The sequence below is a fragment of the Hevea brasiliensis genome, chromosome 14, assembly GCF_030052815.1.
Source record: "Hevea brasiliensis isolate MT/VB/25A 57/8 chromosome 14, ASM3005281v1, whole genome shotgun sequence".
Lineage (NCBI taxonomy): Eukaryota > Viridiplantae > Streptophyta > Magnoliopsida > Malpighiales > Euphorbiaceae > Hevea > Hevea brasiliensis.
In genome coordinates this window covers 27,660,229-27,666,566 of record NC_079506.1, presented here as the reverse complement: position 1 = coordinate 27,666,566, position 6,338 = coordinate 27,660,229, and the positions used below count along the sequence as shown (strand labels likewise).

General features: G+C 34.8%; 1 pseudogene; it reads left to right on the top strand.

Annotated features, from left to right (window-relative positions):
- Window positions 1-1,293: 1,293 nt before the first annotated feature.
- LOC110639518 (uncharacterized protein At4g06744-like) lies at window positions 1,294-6,027 on the top strand (annotated as a pseudogene).
- Window positions 6,028-6,338: the final 311 nt, after the last annotated feature.

Here is a 6,338-nt window from a genome sequence, read left to right as displayed (position 1 = left end):
TAGCACACATTTCTCATAGCCATATTAGTTCATATTGAACTTATAGTTTATGGGGCTCCTATCTAAACAGGATAAGTGAGTTCCTACGAGGGGTGATAAGGAATGGTAATGTTTTAATGGTCAAGCTGGGAAGAATATACAAGAAGAATTTTCTAGAGTCAATTACAAGTGTTACATAATGTGAAAGATGTGCTGATAGGAGCTAATCGTAAGGTTAGAATTTCAGAAGTAATGAAACTAGAAATCAAGATAGGACTAATAAATAAAAAGAAGGTTAAAGTTGATAATGGGATGGACATCCTTGAAGGAAAACGTATAAGGGTAAGAGAGAACAAAGGTTAAAAAATAAGTACAGTAGGTTGGAAAGATGTTAATAATAGCAAAACAGAAAAAGGAAGTGGATAAGATTTAAAAGACAAGAGAAAAGCTCAGTAGAGTTGGTTACAATGATGAGAATAAGAAGAATAAGTATGCTAGGGACACAATAAGATATGTTTAAAACAAGTTATGGTGAGATGATAGATTCAAGGAGTAATGAAATCACTATTTAAGTGTTAATATGTCAGGAAGTACGTCACATAATAAGAAGTTTTAGAAATAAGTTAAGATATTTCCATTCCAGAGGAGGAGTGGGAAATGATAAAGTCGCATGAACTGGGTTGTCAGGGAATACAAACACTTTTGTCATATAAGAGAAGAGACCTAACTCATTTTCCAATGTTGATAGATGGTGTAGGTTACATTTGGCACTTGGATAGAGCTCTATAGGACTAGATGAATAAGATGGACAGGAGTTGGTCTAAGGACCTTACTAATGACACAAGGTAGATTAGAAATTCAATGTGTCATGGGAGTGAGAAGATGCACAGGTGTTGACCATTGAGGTCATGAGAAAAGTAAAGATGTCAAACAAGATACCTATGATAGGTGCTACAGGAAAGCATCTCATAGGATACTATAGGATAAGGAACATAAGTCATATCTATAGGAAGTAGAGATTGTTGAAACAGAGGTATGGGGACTGAAATCACTAAGAGATACATTAGGGCACAATGAAGGAGAGGTAAGCACCAAAGCTGATGGCAGTTATGAGATATCAAGTCAAACACAGTTGAGGTATAGTGAGTATTGAAGATGTTAGAAAAAGATTAAGGAATGGTTTGAGGTATGAGTTTTGCTGTGAAATGACGATGATAACTAGGATACTACAGCAAGCAAAAGAGCTATGCGGATCCTAGGTGAAAGGATGGAGAGTTTACAGTGGGTGATTATGTATTCCTAAAGGTATCCCCAATGAAAGGAGTCATGAGGTTTGGGAAGGAAGGCAAGCTGCCACCTAGATATATAGGACCTTTTGAGGTCATTGATAGAGTTGGAACAGTTGCTGACCAGTTAGAGTTACCACCAAGCTTTTCTCACGTCCACCCAGTGTTCCACATTTCCATGCTTAGAAAGTACATACCTGATCATTCTCATGTGTTACAACCCAATACAGTGGAGTTGAAGGAAAACCTAACCTTCAACGAGTAGCCAATAGCCATAGTGGATTTTCGGATGAGGCAGCTATGGTTAAAACAGATCCCTATGGTTAAGGTTTTGTGGAGGAGCCAATCAATAGAAGAGTGTCCTTGGGAGTCAAAGCAGGACATGCACAATAAGTACGCGTACTTGTCCACTGTGTAATCTTGTAATTCTTTATTCTGTCTTGTGTAAAATTTGAGGACGAATTTTCTGTAAATGGGGGAGAATGTAACACCTCTAATTTTTAAATAATTATTTTATATATAAATATAAATATAAATATTTTAGTCTAACCTTTGGTGTTGTGGGCTTTACGTAGGTGCTTTCATTTTGTGGCAATTCGACTGTAACCCGGATCAATAATTTTAGCTGAGCATATAAGTTGCCAGAATCACTTCGGAACCAGGTAAAAGTTATAGGGTACCCCACCATTTTCAGACACCCCGGATGCATTCCAAGCATCAAAATTGGCATACGTAAACCCAAACTCTAAGTTTCTTCAATTTTATAGTGCTGGGTTTAGAATAAAATTTCATAAAATATTCATGGATAGCTAGAAAATTATAATTCCTTTTGCGTTAGCTCTATAATATTGCTAAGGACCACGAGATAAAAATTTTAGAATATTTAGAGCCAGCTAAAATGACTTTTACAAAATATCTGTTTTAAGCCTTATAATTGAATTGTTAGATTATGTGAGATTTGCTTTAGTTGGAAGGCCTAGGAGAGGCCATATGTTGTTGTTGAGATGATATGTGGCTTTAGAAGTGTGATTTGAACTACTTTGCAGGTTGGATAGGTCTTAGGTATAGGGGAGGCTCTGTCGGATTTCCAGCATAAATTAGGGTGTCCTTATTTCTTTAAAATTTTGATTTGGGTTAGCATTAATAAATTTATAACATAGTTATCTAGGTGATCAAGGTCATCCATCCTTCTCTCCTCAGCCACCACAGCAGTTTCTGATCAATCAATGAGTAGATATTTATTTTATTTACAATTTTAATATTATTATATTTTTTGCATGTTCATGCATCACTTATACTTATATTTATTTAGTTAAATATTAGGCATGCCTTGTTTTACATTTATACATGATGATATTACTTTGGTTGTTATGTTTTGATAATCTGGAGCTGTGTATGTGAGTTGGTGTGTATTTGGAGTATATGGATATAGGTAGGACGGGTAGACATGGCTGGAGCTTGACTCACTGGAACTCGATCCTTATTATGGATAAGTCGGGGTAGGCACGGCTTTGAGTTGATCTCGCTGGCCCCCACATATGGATTATTAACCGAATGTCCAGCTCAAGTTGATCTTACTGGCAAGTCTTGGATTAAGAGAGCTGGGTAGGGGGATCAGCTCTCCATATATGTACGCATGAATATGGACTTGACATGGGTGCGTGAGTGCTCCAGATTATCCTTGATGTGACTTAATAAGATTTGTTTGACTTGTATGAAAATGATGCATTTCATTTCCAAGGATATATTAGAATTAGATAGTTATAGAAATTGAATGTAAAATAAATATTTACTCTTTGAGTCGAACGCTCACTCATGTTCACTATTTTTCCAGGTTACAGGAGAGCTTTTTCCTTGAGTTTAACCTGATTTCATTCCTCGCAGGTCCCCTTGCTATTAATTTTATGTTTTATACTGTTAAGTATAAATTCTAGTTCTCCGCATGTGTAGAAACATATCATTTAGTTTGAGACTGTAATATTTATCAATTTGGGATTGTAATATATAAACTTTAGGTATGTGTAATTGTGTGATTGAATACTTATGATGGATGAGAGAGCTGATCTCCCATTGATTTGATTTTGAATTATGGATGATTGATGGGTGAGTTGAGCTCCCAAATATATTTTTATTGATAGTACAGGTCGAGTGAGTTAATAACTCCCCGTTGAATAGTCCTTTTTATGGCCGGACTCTGTCCGGTTGATTTCTTGAAATTGGGCTCAATATGAGCCTTAGGATTGGGTTAAGGAATAGTTAGGCTTACTACGGACCTCGGGGGTTTTAGGCTGACTCAGGTCCTAGTGCCTTAGGTCGTGACAAATGTAATCATAATTACTTATTTTAAATTTTTTTTATTTATTATCAATACTATCACTACTACTACTATTTGACCACCACTAATTCTATTCTGTCACCACCACCACCACTATCTTGTTGCCACCATCGCTATCACTATCACTTGACTACTGTTATCACTACTTAGTTATTGCCACCTCTATTACCATCTGGTCACTACCACCACCACTACCTCACTTTGCCACCATTACCACCATCCAATTACCGCTATCGCCGCCACCATTACCACCACTTAACCACCATTATCGCTTAACTACCATTCACTGCAACCATTACCACTTATTATTAATATTATAAATAAATTAAATATTAAAAAAATTATAGATTACTTACATTTTTATTTTTTTAACCGAATTAGGAATGTAATGATAATTACATTACGTTACGTTACATTATAATTTTGATTATATTACATAATTGATTACATTACTTTACATTACGCTCTACCAAGCATAACCTAATAGTAACCGCTAAAAAAGGCAAAAATCCTATTTAGATGCTTAAAGTATTAATACTTAAAGTATGCTAAATAGTTACTTTAAGTCTTTAAAGTATTTTGTGATCCAATTAAACCTTTCCTTTGATTTTTCTAATGTAAGAAAAATTAATAACATATTATTATTTTACTTTATTTTGAAAATATTTAAACCTTGATTAGGTGTTAATGATTATATATATATATATATATATATATATATATATATATATATATATATATATATATATATATATATATATATATAGCTTTTTTTCTTAAATTAGCAAAATAATATATTCAATTTAAATTATTATTTAGCGCATTTTGTATTAAAATTATTTATATATTAAATTAAATTTTAAATATTTTTGTGAGTTAAATTAAAGTTGAGGGATGTGTGTGGTATTTTTATCGAAGTTGAGGTATGATAAGCAAAATTTAACTATAAGTTAATATGAAAGCTGTAATAGTAGGTCACATGAATATTAATGATAGTCAAATTAAAGTTTAGGAATTTTTATGATACAAATTAAAGTTAAGTGACATTACTGATGTAACTAAGTTAAGAGATTATAAGTGAAATTAACCCAAAAATATGTGATGGAATCCACATAAATCCACATACATAAAATTTTTATTTGGTGTAACCATTGTACATACAATGGTTTAATTATAATAACTGATCATGGTGGGATCTACTTGATATTCATCACAATTAATGATCATAATAAAATCATTGTATATACATCAGTTTCATTGTATAATTTTTCACATATTTGTGGGTCTAGGCAAGAATTTCCTGTCTCTCTGGAAAGTGATAGCACAACAGTCTCAGGCCAAGACAAATATTTATGAATCATCCATTTGCTCATGATTCTTGACTTGCCACTACTAGTCTTCCGACGTTTTCCATATATAATGTTTCTCTTTTCAAGTATGAAGGCTATGTATGTGATTATAGGCCTGACAATAAAAAGATATCTGTGGCAGCGGTAGACTTCAAGGATTACAACTTGGCGTGAACCTTCAGCTTAATGGTTTGCTTAATGAATTGGAGGACTTAGCTATCTTCCACATAAACTCGAACAATTTCGAACGGTTTGTGCCGAATGTTGAAAAATTCAAATACTTTTACGAGCTCGATCTAAGCGACAATAAATTCAATGGTACCTTCCCCATGTCAGTTCTAGAAACCAAGAAATTAACCTTCTTGGACATCAGGTTCAACAAATTTTCCGGCCCAATTCCAAGTGAAGTGTTCAAGCTAGGCCTGGATGTGCTTTTCCTCAACAACAACGAGTTCAATCAACAACTTCCTGATAATGTTGGCTGTACCTCTTCCATATATCACACTTTTGCTAACAACTTCTTCACTAGGCCTGTTCCTAGCAGCATTGGAAGAGCTAAAAATCTATGGAACGTGCTTTTATTGAACAAGTTGTTCTCAGTGTGCTTGCCATACGAGATTGGTTTCTTGAAAAACGCCATTGTGTTTGATGCAAACTGCAACAATCTGACTGGCCCAATACCGCACTCATTTGCCTGCTTGACAAAGATAAAGATCCGGCTAAGAATAAGTTTTATGGGCCGGTGACCAAGATGGTGTGCAAACTTCCAAATCTGCAAAACTTGTCGTTGTCAGGCAACTATTTCACTCAGGTCGGACCTGAGTGCAGGAAGTTGATTTGGTTGAAGAGGCTTGATGTTAGAAAGAACTGCATTTTAGGCCTTCCAAATCAGAGAAAAGCAGAACAGTGTAGAGAATTCTTCTCCAAGACCAGGCAATGTCCTAATGAGGAGTCACTCACCATTGTTCCTTGCAGTAATAACTATTGCAACGCAGCAGCCAAGTTTGATCAGCAATCACCTGTTGCACCTCCACCGCCTAGAATATATGATGCTCTTTCACCACAAAATAAGTTTTGATTTTAATTTTTAAAGAGACCCATTTCAGATTTGTCTTCTCAATGGGCAGTGTGGCTATGCAAATCCAGACTTAATTTCTAAATTGTTGATGATTTCTATAATGAATAATTAATCTATGTTATTAATTAAGTCAGTTCTGTGATTGGGAACCCATCTACAAATATGAAGGCACCTATGACATAAACTGCTTGGTAAAAGGTATGGAAGTCACTGGATTACCCAGTTTTAAGCCAGCAGCACTGAGCAAACGAAGCCGTGAGCAAGTCATATGCAAATTATCTTCCTCAAAGCCTGCGTGGCAAGTCAACTCG